General features: G+C 39.4%; 1 non-coding gene across 1 annotated transcript; it reads left to right on the top strand.

Annotated features, from left to right (window-relative positions):
• Positions 1-3,645: 3,645 nt before the first annotated feature.
• LOC131252218 (small nucleolar RNA R71) lies at positions 3,646-3,752 on the top strand. The gene has a single exon (XR_009174250.1). It is a non-coding gene; the product is annotated as a small nucleolar RNA R71 (small nucleolar RNA).
• The last annotated feature ends 13,485 nt before the right edge of the window (positions 3,753-17,237 follow it).

Below are 17,237 nucleotides of genomic sequence, written 5' to 3'. Positions count from 1 at the left end.
CTTTTTAGCAGAAAAGTGACGACCACAGGCCTCTGAGTGACAGAAGGAGATGACGCTCTGATGCTCATCGTCTGGTACACATCTCCTTAAGATTTGGTCTGGGCAATATTTAAATAAGTAAGGATCATCCCAGAAGAAGTTGCGCACCTCGGTGAAGAATTTCTTCTTATCTTGCGCAGTCCAATGTGTCGATATGGAACCTGTGGCAAGATAATTAGCGATATCAGCAAACTAAGGTGGATGGGAGACTCTGAACAGTTGTTCATCAGGGAAGATATCATTGATATGGGTTGCCTCAAGGGAATCTGAGGTATTAAGGCGAGAAAGGTGATCGGCCACTACGTTCTCTACTCCCTTTTTATCTTTAATTTCCAAATCAAATTCTTGAAGTAGAAGGATCCATCTTATCAGGCGGGGCTTAGAATCATTCTTAGAAAGAAGATACTTCAGTGCCGCATGATCTGTATAGATAATGATCTTGGATCCGATCAAGTAGGACCTAAATTTGTCCAAAGCGAACACTACAGCTAAGAGTTCCTTTTCCGTAGTCGAGTAGTTCACCTGGGCAAGATTTAGAGTCCTACTCGCGTAATGAATGACGTAGGGCTTCTTATCTTTTCTCTGGCCTAGGACCGCCCCAAGAGCATAATCAGAAGCGTCGCACATAAGCTCAAAAGGAAGGCTCCAATCGGGTGGCTGCATGATAGGTGCAGTGGTTAACGTGCCCTTAAGCTTGGTGAAAGCTTCCTGGCACTGCTCAGTCCACTCGTACGGAACATCCTTTTGAAGAAGATTACATAAAGGACGAGAAAGAAGACTAAAGTCCTTTATGAATCGCCTGTAAAATCCTGCGTGTCCTAAGAAGCGTCTCTGATGTTCTTGGGTGGAGGTAGGTTAGAGATAAGATCGATTTTTGCCTTATCTACCTCGATTCCTTTGGACGAGATGATATGCCCAAGGACAATTCCCTTCTGAAACATAAAATGACACTTCTCCCAATTAAGTACCAATTTCTTTTCTTCACATCTTTTCAGCACACATTTAAGGCTTTCCAAGCACTTGCTGAAAGATGGACCGTAAACAGAGAAGTCGTCCATGAAGACCTCTAGATATTGCCCCACCATATCAGAAAAGATACTAAGCATACATCGCTGAAAGGTGGCAGGGGCATTACATAGTCCGAATGGCATCCTTCGATAGGCAAAGGTGCCGTAGGGACATGTAAATGTGGTCTTTTCCTGGTCTTCAGGGGCTATCTCTATCTGGTTGTAGCCCGAATACCCGTCAAGGAAACTGTAATAGGAATGACCAGCTAACCTTTCAAGGATCTGATCAATGAATGGTAAGGAAAAGTGGTCTTTCCTCGTGACGGTATTCAACTTCCTGTAGTCAATGCACATTCTCCAACCGAGTGACTCTAGTTGGCACGAGTTCATTATTAGCATTGGCTATGATGGTGATTAGGACTTCTTAGGGACCACTTGAGTTGGACTCACCCATTGACTATCAGATATAGGGTATATAATACCCACGTCCAGTAGTTTAAGAACCTCGGCTTTAACCACTTCCTTCATGTTTGGATTTAGTCTACGTTGTGGTTGCCGAGCGGTTTTTGCATTATCCTCAAGATATATGTGGTGAGTACAAATCGAGGGATCGATTCCTTTGAGGTCTGCTATCGTCCATCCCAGGGCTCCTTTATGCTCAATGAGAGTAGATATAAGCATACTCTCCTGTTCTTTCTCCAGGTGGGCAGAGATCACCACCGGGTATGTCTCATCTTGACCTAAATAGGCATATTTCAAATCAGAGGGCAAAGGTTTTAGGTCAAGCTTCGGCGGCTTGAGGTTAGACGGTAGAGGCACTACATCAGTTTGTGGTAATTCTTCAAATTGTGGCCTCCATCGGTTAACTTCAAGTACCGGTGCAGTATCAAGCAAGGCGCACGTCTCCCTAATCATGTCATCATCAAAATCATGGGAGTGGGCCAGGCACGTCTCTAGATGGTCGGAGGATAAGGTCAGAGGTGTCGTATCTTCCATGAAAGAGTCAATCATGTTAATGTCGTGGAAATCGTCATCATCCTCTGAGTTGCTGCCGTTATTGAAAAAAATGTTTGACTCCAATGTCAAATTTCCAAAAGACATAGTCATGATACCATTCCTGCAATTGATAATTGCATTTGACATGGCAAGGAATGGGCGACCAAGAATGACAGGAATCTGAGTGCTCATGTTATTGATGGGTTCAGTGTCCAGGATGATAAAGTCTACAGGGTAGTAAAATCTATCAACTTGGACCAACACATCCTCAATTATCCCTCTTGGTACACGAACAGAGCGATCAGTAAGTTGTAGTGTGGTTAGGGTGGGTTTTAATTCACCCAAACCTAACTGTTTGTATACCGAGTAGGGAATCAAATTGACGCTTGCTCCTAAGTCAAGAAGTGCATGATCAATTCGATGGTTCCCGATTACACATGATATGGTTGGGCTACCGGGATCCTTGAATTTCTGCGGCACGTCTTGCTTCAGGATGGCACTCACTTTCTCAGTCAAGAAGATTTTCTTTTGAATAATTTTCCGTCTTTTGGTCGTGCATAAGTCTTTCAGGAATTTGGCATATGAAGGTATCTGTTTAACGACATCAAGTAGAGGAATGTTGACTTTCACTTGTTTCAACACCTCTAGTATATCCTGAGAGTTAGAGAGAGGTTTTGGTGAAACCAACCGTTGGGGGAATGGAGCAACTGGCTTCTCTAGAAGTTCCGGTTCTACTTTTTGTGGGGCATCACTGGATCCATCATTGTTGTCCTCTTTTGGTTCTTGGGGCTTTTCGGGCCTAACCGGAAGAGTTTTATCAATGATCTTCCCACTTCTTAGAGTGGTGATGGATTTAGCATGCCCCATCTGATTTGAAGAGCTGGGATCATTATTCTCGTACTGCGGTTTAGGATTGGGGAGAGGTTGTGCAGGAAGCATCCCCTTTTCTATAACCGTCATACGAGAATCTATCTTTTGCATAAATTCTGTGATTCCTCGCATTGCCTGAGCCAGCTCTTGTATGGGATTTTGAACCGGTTCCTCTTGAGGTTTCACTTGATTTGGATTTTGATTGAAGAAACCTGGAGGAGTCGCCGTTTGTCCATTTCTCCAACTGAAGTTTGGATGATTTTTCCAGCCAGGATTGTATGTGTTGGAGTTAGGTCCAGTAAAAGGTCTTTGATAATTATTTACGGCATTGGCTTGTTCATTCAACACTTCTCGAAAGGCAGGTATTGTAGGACAGTTTTCAGTTGTGTGAATGTTGCAATCACAGATGCCGCAAACAATTTCATTGACCTTATCCTTCTTTCCTTCCATAGCCTCAACTTTCCTTATGAGCGTAGTCACTTTACACTTGAGATCATCCTCTTCTTTCAAGAGATATAATCCACCTTTTTCCTTTAATTGAGTCGGCCTAGACGTGGTGTTCGCCATTGGGTAATAGTCCCATGATTGTGTTTTTTCAGCGAGACTATCGAGGTAATCCCATACCTCGTCAACATCTTTGTTGATGAACTCTCCATTACACATTGTCTCGACCATTTGGCGCATGGAAGATGTCAGTCCATCATAGAAAAAATTTGTAATGCGCCACGTTTCAAATCCGTGTTGTGGGCATGAACTGACCAAATCTTTAAACCTTTCCCAACATTGGAAGAATGTTTCATCTTCCTTTTGGGCAAAGTTCATGATCGCTTTTCTGAGGGTAATCGTTTTATGATGTGGGAAGAATTTTTTTATGAATTCCCTCTGCATATCGTTCCATGTGCCAATGGATCTAGGACGCAGTGAATGTAACCACGTCTTAGCTTTCTCTTTTAAGGAAAAAGGAAAGAGTTTCAGCCTAATTGTATCCTCAGATACATTAGGAAAACATAATGTAGCTATAATCTCATCGAACTCTTTCAAATGTAAATATGGACTTTCTGATTCAAGTCCATGGAATTTGGGAAGGAGTTGGATAACTCCTGGCTTGATGTCCATTTGTCCTGTATTTTCAGGAAAAATCATGCATGAGGGCATACTCACTCCCGCCGGTTGTAGATAATCTCGTAAAGTACGAGGCGGGGGTGCCTGTTGCACCTCATTCTCATCTTGGGTATCCTCCACCCTGGGTGGAAGTGGAGGAGGTTGGTCTTCAGCCATAACCTCAGTTAACTCAGGGGATTTCGAGCGGTGTCTAGTCCTGCGATGGGTAGTCAACCCCTCAACCAATCCTCCTTCAGTTAAGAGACGTCGAGTGTCGTCACGGGCCCACTTGGGCATGAAAACACTCGCAGCCCTCAATTAAAAACTTAACCCTAGGAAAATCTAGCAAGAAAGAGAGAGTTGGAAAGAAATTACCAAATTGGAGTCCTGAGTTAAAACCTGCAAAATAAAATAAAATAAGTTAGATTCTAAAAAGAGAAGAACAATTCTTTAAAAGAAAGATAGAAGTAAACTAGCTTCTAAAAGAAAAAATTCCTAAAAGAAAGTGAAAATTTCTAAAATAAATTAAGAGAGTCCTAAACTAGAAAGTAGATTACTAAAAGAGAATTGAAAAATAGAAAGTAGGGAAGGAGCTTACCGAATTAGAGATTTCTATCTTAAAGGCCTACAAAATAGGAAGGTTAGTTTCTAAACAAAAATAAACTAAAAATAAACTAGGAGACAAAAAAAGAGTTAAGATTAGAAAGTTACTAAAATAAGAATAGAAAGTTAAGAAATAACCCAGTTTCTATTTCCTACAGATGAGAAGATACTAGAGTTAGAAAATTTCTAAGATTTAAACCTTAATTCTAAAAACAGAAAAAGTAGAGAAATTAGGAAGGAATTACCAATTTAAGAACTTATGTCAGGATCCTACAAAACAGGAAAACAGGTTAAGTTCTAAAAACAGAATAAAATAAAAACTTCTATCCTAAAGTAAGTAAAATCCTAATCCTAACCTAATTCTAAAACTAATTAATTTCAAAGAATCGTAACCGTCAGTCCTCGGCAACGGCGCCAAAAACTTGTTCACTCCCCAAGTATAGGGTTGTGATGTAGTAATAAACTCGGTAAGACCGAGGTCGAATCCACAGGGACTGAAACTTGTACGCTTCCTGAAACTAGGTAGAAATAGAACTAGACTAAGATGTGATCTAAACCAAATAGAATTTAGAAAGTAATTGTGGAATAATTATCTAAAACTTTAAGGAATTCAGAAGAAGGAAACTAGGGATTCAGAGGATCCACTTGTAGAGATCAGGAAGATCTTATGCTTGCATCAATGTTTATGGAATTTAAACTGAACTTACTTGATCTGGTTTTCAAGAGATGAAAGGTATATGAATTAGAATGGATTCCATCATCTAACCATGCCCAGGAGACAAAGCAAACAACAAGATTAAATTAATTACCAACCACTCAACAATGTATGAGGATCAGGAAGGGTACTGTCATCCAACCATGCCCATGGAGCAATGATGAACAACAGGGCTTCCTGACTTCATAAACTTAAAAAAAAGAAAGAAATATTCAAAGCCCTTGCAATCCCATTGTAATTTCAGTCACAACAGACCATTAAAGGCTAGGAAAAATATTCCTTTAATAATTAAATATATCAAATTCAGTTTAGAAATTTGGATTAAATTACCAGCATACAATGGAGTCTCCCATCTCGCTACAGGCTTCACCTCTTAGCCCTAGCTAAGAGGTTTAGCCACACATGATATGGGCTAGATTATAGAAAAAGAAAAGAAAAACCAGAACCGTGCCTTGTCCAGCTTCTGCTCCTCACGTGCCAAACTATTCCACGTTCAGCCCTTCTCTCTCCGTCACATGTGCCAGCAGCCACGTTCCAAAACAAAACCGAGCCTCCCCCACGTGCAGCAGCAGCAACTCCCTTTTTCTCTCCCAGCCATTCACAGCAGCATCCTAGCTCCCCAAAACGAGGCTGATTCTCTTTCCTCACTTCCATTCCGTTCCGTCCTCCCCTCAAACCCAAGACCGGGACCTCCTTTTAAAGATGAACAGTCTCCTCCGAGAGCTGCTGTCGAGTCCCGAACGGAATAGGTTGCGGAACCCGTTTTTACGCAGCCAGCTTGCATACGAACGCAAAACAGTTTGCGTTTGTATGAATTTTGAGATAGAGGAACGTCCCAAACTCCATTTTTTTCTTCTTGGTTGGGGTAAAGACCCACTTATAAGAATTTTGGACGGTCTGGATCACTGATCCGACCCTGATAATGATCACAGAACGGACCACCGTGGCCGGTTTTCACGGACACGTGTCCCTGCGTAAACAGGGTACGCTGTGACAATCGGTGGGCCCCACAGTATGGTTTTTAGAGAAATCCACCCCGTTCATTGGGTTCCTGGCGAAAAAAAAGGCTGGAAGGAGTGGTTTTGGTCAGGTTTTAGTGCGGCCCACTGTATTTTCTCCCTACCGTCCGTCCTGCGTTTGGACGGTTAAAATCCGATCTACGCTTTCTTCTGCAGTTCTGCCACCTAGGAGTTGGTTTTGATCATCCTATGGAATGAATGTACGGTCCAGATCAGCTTTCTGGGGAGCGAGGGGGGCCCACTGATGAAAATCGGACGGACAGCGTCCGTCCGCTGTTGCCGCGGAAGAAGGAGACGGGTCAGCCCGTCCGGTGCGGCGCGGGCAGCGGTGCACTATGTACACGCGATGTACATGTGGAGTCCACTGAGATGTTTGTGAGAAATCCGCTCCGTCCATCCGTATTGTCAGCTCAGATAACGCGTTGGGACCAATTTTCAAGTACATCTGGATAGCGGGCGGGCCCAAAATCAATGGTTTTATGGGCTGATATGTTTGTTGGGCCAATTCCACAGCGATCCAATGGATGAAATTTTACGTGTATGGTTCATTTATGGTCTTTAGGCCACGTATGGAGTCTCGAACTGATTGGATGGTGGGAACCTTATGATCTTGCATTCTGGACACTTTTCAGGCCGCTTGAGCTTCAATTCCTCGATTTTCTTGGATCCCTGGCGTGCAAATCTATCGATCTTGGTCTCCTAGGGTCCGTCCCATGCTTTGGTGTCATTAGAGCGTTAAGTCCATGCTTTAAGCACCCTTTTCGGTCCAAGCTCGTACATACACTCTGCATTACAAATACAATTAAAGCAGGCTATTAAACGGTATCATGCTTGTAAATCCATGCAATAAATGGGTCTGATATGCAATATTTGACCCTCAACAATTGTTTAATTTTTAACGCATGATTAGGCACATCAGAATACATGAGGGATGCTGGGTGGCAGCTATATTTAAATTTCAAGGACAATTTTCTATTAGAAGGAAAGAGTTGTAAGGCTCATACCCTGGTATTCCCTTCCGTACATCAAAGACTGCTTGTCTAATAGACTACTCTCCACTAGATGAAGATATCTAACCGTTCACGTCGATTTTGGACCACCAGATCATTGTAAACCAACATCCAAATGTCCATATCCGCTCGTTTGCATGTTAAATTGAGATTCGAATCCGTTCATGTTGTTCATCACCCATGAATATGCTTAACCTATCGTCATAAAAACGATCTAAGTAACCAATACCCACGAACAGTCACTTGAATCGATCAATATATGCAGATCACCCTAAAAACCTACTCTGTGTTTGTCCATTTATAAAAGTGACCGTACAATAATCCATTTACTTGATTAGAGACCTAACCATCCAATTACTTAAAATTTTTTTTTTCCATTATCTAATCGTCTATCAAACTTATATCCACCAAACGAGCCACTCAAACAGCAAAATAAACCAATCATTTGGAAGCCCATGGTGTAGAAATGAAAACCACCAGTTGGTTTGTCAATGGGAAATGCACACATGTTACTTTGAATTATATTTACACTTAGAACTTTAAAAACACCCTCTTGTCCATTATAGACACGTTAGGGTTCAGATAAGCCCTAAACAAAACATTTTTACTGGTAAAATAATACTAGTCAAACTATTGCAAGGTCAAATTGAGTCGGAATAAATTAGGATGTGCAACAGGAAATTATTCCTAATTTCCACAAATTATCTTCTGCTTCGGCTCCCCTGAGCTCAGAAAAAATGCATCCTAAGCTTGGGATCGGATTATATTATTCCTTTTACGGTTACGAGTCACCCAAATCTGCATATTTAAAGGGGTTTCCATAATCAGATGCAGAGGGAGAAAACAGAATAGTGAGCTGAGGGAGAAGTTATCCAGACGTTCTAAGCCGTCCAATTCAACAGCTGGGAGTATTTTCCGGCCTACCAAGGCGTTTATTGTATTATGTCGATCTGTATGATGCATGGGTCCCTGGGGTGGCAAGAATGATGATGGAAAGGTCCCTGGGGTGACCCATGTGCGGGCCAGGAAGTTTTGGGGCGAAGACGGTGGTGGCTCCGAAGTCTTCATTGTAAGGGCGCACATGTGAGTAGGTTCCCACTCGTGGGACCCACGTTAATGTATATGTTTCATCCACACCGTCCATTCGACTTGCCAACTCATTTTAGGTTGCGGCCCATATCTGGGGTAGGTTTGGGTCTTAGGTGCGCCAGAAATAGCGGCAACAATAATATTTCCATTGAAAACTTACTAGATCCACTGTAATGTTTACATGTCATCAAACCTGACTACCGTAGTTTGTTGGGGCTATCAAGGGCTGGCCAACCTAATGGATGGACTAGATCATCCAAGGTAGGCCCCACCTTGCCAATACGACAGCACCCTTCAGACGTTGTCCAGTAGCTTAATGGCGGAAGCCCCTTTGGGCGTTAGAAGGAAATCCCACCTGAGTTGTGGGACCCACCATGACGTATGTGTTTCATAAATACCGCCCGTCCTTCTTACCAGATCATTTTAGGGCTATGCCCCAAAAATGAGCCAGATCTATAACTCAGGTGGGCCATACCATACGAAAGTGTGGGGTTGAACATCCACTATTGAAATCTTCCCAGGACCCACCTTGATGGATGTGTTTCATCCAAGCCGTCTATCCAGTTTTCCAGATCATTTTAGGCTATGGGGCCAAAAAATAAGACATATCCAAATCTCAGTAGGGCCACACCACGACAAACAGTGGGGATTAACACCCACAGCTAAAAGGCCCCTGGAACCAGTAGTGTGAGAATGGAAACCCCTTTGGGCGCTAAAAGGGGTCTCACTTATGGGACCCCCCATGATGCATGTGTTTCATCTACGTCGTCCATCCAATTTGCCAGGTCATTTTAGGGCCAGGGCTTGATGTCCACCGCTGAGACCTTCCAAAGGCACACTGAGATATTTATTTACCATCAAACCTGTTAAGTAGGCCACGTGGATCTGGAGGGAGTAAATACACAAATATCATCTTGAATTAAAGCTCATGTGGGTCCCACCATTGTCTGTCCATAGTGGGGATCTAATAACCACCGTTGAGACTTGCTGGATTGCAAGGTCCATGGTGACGTATGAGTCTTGTATCCAAGCAGTTCATCTGTTTTCCCAGCTTTATTAAAAGTGGCCACTGAGGTGTGAGACCCACCATAATGCAGGTATCGTCCAATCACACAGTTCTTGTGTGTGGGACCCACCATGAAATATGTATTTCATCTACGCCTAGCCCAGTCCAGTGACTGGACTGTCAGGGTGTTGGACCCTGTGACATCCAATCACTGGTGGGCCAGGGACCATGGACCCCACCACCATGATGTTTATTTTCCATTCAACCTGTTGATAGTGTCAAAAGAACTGGATAGAGGTAAAACATAAATACCAGATTAATCCCAATCTATCCAAACGGTGGAAATGATCACCGTGGAAACTTCCCTGGGTCCACCATGGTGTATGCCTTTTATACCCATGCAGTGCATCCGTTTTTCCATCTCTCTTTGGAGTGGGCCCACTGATCAGTGGGACTCACATGATCCCTGTAAGAAATCTCCCACGCCCCATCCATTGTTCCAGCCCATTTTATATAGATGAGATAGGTACAAAAATCAGCTGATTCTAACCACGGGTAACGGTGTGATTGAACGTCTGCCATTGAAATCTTCCTTGGGCCACTGGGATTGTCAGGCCGTGTTGGCTGGTGTGGAACTAGCTGTGATCTCCACCATAATGTATGGGCTTGTTCACTCAGCTGATCCACGGGCTGGGCCCGCTGTGATGTATATATTTTATGCGCGTGATGCATCTATTTTGACAAATTATTTCATGGCAAGAGGCACCCGAATCAACGTGTTTTACTCATGCCATCCGTGTGTGACAGATCATTCTAGATCATCGGACACACTTGATGTTGTATCCATACTATTCATCCATGGCACCAAGGGGATGGTGGGTGCCTACCATGGAGTACTTTCAAGTGCCCATTATATTGTTTGCTTGCCAACCAAGTTGTTAATTAGAGTTTGTTGTGGATTTCACCGAGACGGTGACTAAGCTTATAATTGCTGTAGCACTTTCTTTATATTGATTTGGTGCTCTTTTTATATTGTACCATTTAATGTCGATTATCACATGTTTTGTGTACCTATGTATAAATGAGGATATGCATGTATATACCATGATTGGCAATATGCTAGTATATCTGGCCTGATAAGGTCGGCATTGATAATATGCTCTAAGTAATGCATATCATATGTATGTATATGCTCATATGTATCATATGTATGTCTAACTATGGATGTGAATGTATCATAACGTACACCACGGATGGTGGCTGGTACTCAGGCCATGGGTGTTGGCTTGCCTGTGTGTGACAAAGCTGTCTTCATAACCCTATGATTTAAGGCTTTTCAATGGACTTGGATGAGATGGGGACAACTTTCATGTATGCATGGTTTGCATGACATGGTTGTATGACTCGAATTATAAACTCTTGCATTCATGCATTTGTATAGTGCATTTGCATGCACACCCTATAAACATCAAGGTTATTGCCACCATGAGATTATTATGCTTGGAAGTTATGAGAATGGACACCGGAGATTCTATTACAGCATACTAGGCGCTAAGGATATCCATTGGTGAATGGAACTAAATCTCGAAGTCACGAGATTCTCCAATGTCTAGACTAAGTGGAAGTCACGAGGACACGAGGGTCAAATACTAGTAGGTTGGGTCTCCCAATATATCGAGGTCGATTGGAAGGGGATGTGACCTTACTCACCCGGGTGAAGAGGGTTATATGTTAGGTTGAGTCTAACCAGTTCCGAAATGGGTTCTATTGACTGGTTGAATTGATTTTGGCATACTACTGATGAGACGGATAGTGAGGTCTCTTCCACTCACTTGATTATGTGAGTGATGGGGCGATAGCCAGTGTTGAAAGTGTACGAGACCACAGTGATGTCCAAATGAGAACCGTATTAAAATGCACATTATACGTCAGGATTGGCATGATGCATCGTATATGGCATTTAGGCATTGCATCATATTTGACATTCATGCAAGATTGGCACGATGCATCATATATGGCATTTAGGCATTGCTTCATATTTAACATTTATGTACTCGGGATTATGGATACGTAAATACAATCTAAGTAACAAACATATCATGGACTACGATCCCCAATAGGTATATGACTATTCAAAATTAGGAGTCTATCATCCTGGAATTTCTTTATATGTACGTAAGGACTAACATGCATCATAGCCCTAGGTGTGAAACCCCTGCCAGTGAACGATAGTACACACCATAACTCGATCATTTAGTATGCGCTCTTGTATTCTTGTGTCATGTCTACTATGATAACATGCTTCGCTCACGTTATTTCATAACATATATTGTATCGCCTTATTACGACTAGTTATATGATTGACCTCTATCATTTCCTTTTACTCTGATATTAATATATTAATGAAATATATTTGTCATACATATTGCGCACAGAAACATGCACTCTACGAAGCTTCATAAAAATATTAACGTATTATTTAACCTACTGGTTATTATAGAAGGCAGCTATTGGAGATGCTAGAGCACACTCCTTATTTATGTTTTGAGATATTTTGTATTTACTTTATCAACATCGTATCCTGAACTATTGATTAATGAATTGTATATTGCTTGTGGAGTTCCTTGAATTATACTTGGATTCATAAGTTTTTCTTAAATCCTCATTGTGGGATTCCGCTTGGCATAAGCCAAGAGCCAAAATCAGCATACTATGGATGCTATCAGCACTGGATACGGTTTACAGCAAACGGACTATGGAAATTGGATTTAGCGCATAACATATATCAAACATCAATGTATTTGCAATCTTCCCAATGTGGTGATTCTTCCATTCAGCCATTCCATTTTACTCAGGGTGTCACAACAGGTCTTTTGATAAATAACTCCACAATCATGCAAATATGCAACAAATTTCAAAAAAAAAAAAAACCTTGAAACTTCGAATACGTGAAATAAATCTACATAAACTTAGTAAAATCATATATGAATATAACATAATATCAGAATCCAAATTTAGAAAAAATGGGAGGACCCAAGACATTAGTATGCACTAAATCAAATATAGCAAAAGTATGAAAAGTACTTGAAGAAAAAGAAGCAACTTTATTCTTTTATAAACAACATGAAGAACAAGGCAAATTCAAAGTAGATTTATTAATGTTTAATTTATCTAATAAACTATAGAAAAGCAAATGGTAAAGCCTATCAAAATATGGATGACCAAGGCAACAATGCCAAAGTCTACACAATTTATTAGCATGAGAAATATCCAAAGCCAACAAGGCAAAAAAACGAAAAGGCTAAAGTGACATCGAAAGGAAACTCCAATATGAAGAGGCGATCATTCCTCCTACCCCTCCCAATTACTCTCTCTATTGCCAAATATTGCACAATATAAAAATCACTAAGAAAAAGAACTAAATAGTGATTTTCAGTAAGATGACCTACAAAAATCAAATTAGAAATGAACTTAGGAACATGAAACACATTTTTCAAAATAAATGACTGATTAGTAGTAGAAGACAACCGTAAGGTACCAACTGACTTAATGGACAGTAATACACCATCATCCACACAAATAATTTGATGGCCAATATAAAGACTAACATCACGAAGGTGAGAACCACTATTGGTCATATGATTTGATACACCTGAATCAATATGTCAAAGAGATGACAAAGATATACTTGACAAGACCACAACAAAAAGAGCTTGTATGATCTGAAAAATCCAAGAGAGAACTCTCATGCTCTGAGTAGGGTTTTATTAAAAGGAGAGCACTAAGAAGTGGGTTGCTTTCACACAAGGCCCACATATACCACTATGTGAAAAATGGAAAAAAATGACGGATTTAGAGACGGTTCTGGACCGTCTCTAAAATTGCTTGGTTTAAAAACACTTTAGAGACGGCTGTAAACCGTCTCTAAAATTTTAGACGGCCCCTGACCGTCCTTAATATTGTCTTAAAAATTTAAACGTCCACAAATCATTTAAAACGGTCGTTGACCGTCTTATATGGGTCATCTGAGACGGTCATTGGCCGTCCGCATTAGAGATGGTCCTTGACCGTCTTATATGGGGTCATCTGAGACGGTCATTGGCCATCTTTTGCTTGTAATCTGAGACTGTCAAAGACCATCTCTATTAGAGACTGTCCTTAGCCATCTTATAGCCCTGGCAAAGACCGTTTCAATTAGATACTGTCAAAGACTCTCTATTAGAGACGGTCCTAAACCGTCTTATAGCCCTGTCAAAGACCGTCTCTAATGCTTGGGTCAAAATTTAAGAAGCTCAAAAAAATTATGAATTTCAAAAAAAAAATTAGTTAATAAGCTTAGAAAAATAATTAACAATGTTTAAGAAAAATTTAAATTTTGAAAAAAAAAACTGTAATTTTATAAAAATCTAGATTTTGAAAAAAAAAATTAAAAACTTTGAATAATGTTGATAATTTTGAAGAAAAAAATTCGATAAAAAAAGGGTATTTTGAAAAAGAAAATTTAAAAAATTAAACAAAATTGTGAAAAAATTGATAAATTGTAAAAAAATATATATATATTATAAAAAAGAAAACTAGATTTTGTATTTTGACAAGAAAAATTAAAAAGTTATATAACAAAAGTGAGATTTAAAAAATGATATTTTGAAAAAGAAAATTTAAAAAATTAAACAAAATTGTGAAAAAATCGACAAATTGTAAAAAATATATATATTTTTTAAAAAAGAAAACTAGATTTTGTATTTTGACAAGAAAAATTAAAAAGTTTTATAACAAAAGTGAGATTTAAAAATTGATATTTTGAAAAGGAAAATTTTAAAAATTAAACAAAATTGTAAAAAAAAAAAAAAATTTTAAAAGAAAACTAAATTTTTTATTTTGACAAGAAAAAATGAAAAGTTAGATAAGAAAAGCGAGATTTAAAAAATGATATTTTGAAAAAGAAAATTTTAAAAATTAAACAAAATTGTGAAAAAAAATTGACAAATTGTAAAAAAATATATATATTTTAAAAAAGAAAACTAAATTTTGTAAAAAAATGCTAAATTTATTTATAATAAAAATGATATTTAGTTAAAAGAGTAAAAAAATATACATTTTGAAAAAAAAAAATGTTAAATTTATTTGTGAAAACTAAAATTACTAAATTATTAGGCCCATCCACTAATTGAACCTTTAATCATTTTTAGACAATCTAATCAGTTCAAATTGAAGAGTAAATAACTTCAGATGTTTAAATCAAATTTCACTGAAATTGTTGATCAATCTTATATGCCCAATATCTTTCTCATATGTAGCCTGATTGAGGTGAGTAGCTAGTCAAATTGAGAGTATTGATAGTAAAATAGAGTGAATAGACTAGACATGTAAAATGGGCCAAATATTCTGGTTAAAATTGTGACCCAACTTACTGACCTCGTGAGAACCTAAGAATTGATGTTAGTAAGTTTTGTGGGCCCCATCATGATGTGTGTCAAACATTAATATCGTGGATTTGATGTGTCCCCTTTACGTTATGAGATATCTCAAAAATCATCGGTAAACGAAACTCAAGTGGGCCATACCATTTAAAACTATGTGAAGACATCCTAAAAAATATAAAAACACTTGGTGGGGCCCACGTGAGTTTTGGATGCGGTTGAAACTTGGTCTGACCCCTCATCTAAGTGGGACACACATAATGAGTGGGTTGGATATATGAATCACATTTAGGCAGGCCCAATATATGAATATGAATGTTTTAAGGAAACCTTTCTCCACTACATTTAAGTGAGTTACTCGTTACCTTTACCAGAGTAAACTTTGTGGGGTTCACCGTTATTTATTTATTTTATCCACTCCATTCATCCATGTTAACAGATAATTTGAGGTCTAAAGAACAAAAAGGAAGCATATCCAAAGCTCAAGTGGACCACACCACAGGAAATAGTGTGATTGAACCTCTACCATTTAAAATTTCTTGGAGGCCATAGAAGTTTTGGATCAAGCTGATGTTTGTGTTTTCTATTCATTTATATATTTTTGATATTATAAACAACCTTTAACTGTTTTTGGACAATCTGATTAGTCTGGACATGAAGAGTAAATAACTTCAGATGTTTAAATCAAAATTCACTCAAATTGTTGATCAATCTTGTTTGCCCAATATCTTTCTCATATGTAGTATGATCGAGGTGAGTAACTAGTCAAATTGAGGGTAATGATCAATAAAATAGAGTGAATGGACGGTGTCAATATACATAAAATATATCAAGGTGGGCCCTACACGGTTAGAGTAACACCCATGAAGGAGTTACCTAAATAGTGAAATGGTACTATAAGGTCACCTCATGGGAACTTCCCATGAGGTTAATCTGTGTGCGCCCCACATATAAAAGCATTTGGTGGGGCCTACATGAGTTTTAGATGTGTATGAAACTTGGTTTGACTCCTCATCCAAGTGGGACACATATAATGAATGGGCTGGATCCATGAACCACATTTAGGTGGGCCCAATAAATAATTATGAATGTTTTAATGGGAGGGTAACCCTCTCAACTATAGCATGTGGTGTGGCCCACCCAAGTCATGTATTGACTTTATTTTTAAGCTCGTGGCCCACTATGGAATGATGCATCTGACTGACGGGGCAGATCCAAAGTTCAAGTGGACCCACCATAGAAAAGAGTGGGATAGTGACACGCACTATTGAAACCTTCTCAGGGCCCGCCACGATGTTTATTTAAGATCCAACCTATTTATAAGTTAATACAGACATGGATGCAGTTGAAAATTGGTCCGACCCCTCATCTAAGTGGGACACATAATGAGTGAGTTGGATATGTGAATCACATTTAGGCAGGCCTAATATATGATTATGAATGTTCTAAGGAAACCCCTCCATTAAATTATGTGGTGTGGCCCACATTTAGGCTTATGTTTGTGTTTTCCCTTCATTCATATTTTTTTTGATATTATGAACATGTTGGATGACAAATAAATATTACTGTGGGCCCAAGGAAGGTATCAACGGTGGAAATCATTATTCAACACTGTTTTGTGTGGCATGGTCCACTTAGGTTTTGGATTTACTGAAAATTTGGGATCAACCCACACCGTTCATCCATTTTTTTGAGATCATTTTATAGAATTATCCAAAAATTGAATCATACCCAAAGATTAAATGGACCACACCACAAATAAGGGGACGAATTGGCTCCTCCCCTACACCATCCAATGGCTTGTGGTTGGTGCTGTGTGGGCCCAACCATGATGTATTTTTTAATCCATGTCGTCCATCTATTTTTAAAGATCATCTTATGACATGAGACCAAAAATGAGGCATATCCCAATTTGAAATGGACCACATTGCAAGAAATAGTGTTGAATGACCATCATCCATTTAAAACATTCTGGGGGCCATAAAGTTTTGAATTGAAATGATTTTTGTTTTTCCTCTTCATCTAAGCATGTATGACCTAATAAACAGATTGGATGCCAAATAAAGACTACAGTGGGCCTTACATAGGATTTTAATGATGGATATCCAATCACTATTGTTTTCATGTGGTGTGGTCCACCTGATATTTATATACCTCTCAATTTTGGGCCCCACCATGATGTATGTTTTATATCCACACCTTCCATCCATTTGGAGAGATTGTTTTAGGGCAATATCCAAAGATAAATCCAAAGCTCCAGTGGGCCCCAGCATAGAAAATAGTGGGGATAGTAACACCCACCATTAAAAACTGTTCAAGGACCATGAAAGTTTTAGATCAAGCTGATATTTGTGTTTTATCT

Source organism: Magnolia sinica, chromosome 7 (genome assembly GCF_029962835.1).
Source record: "Magnolia sinica isolate HGM2019 chromosome 7, MsV1, whole genome shotgun sequence".
Lineage (NCBI taxonomy): Eukaryota > Viridiplantae > Streptophyta > Magnoliopsida > Magnoliales > Magnoliaceae > Magnolia > Magnolia sinica.
Note: the sequence above shows the minus strand (reverse complement) of the source record. Positions and strands in the feature narration are given on the sequence as shown.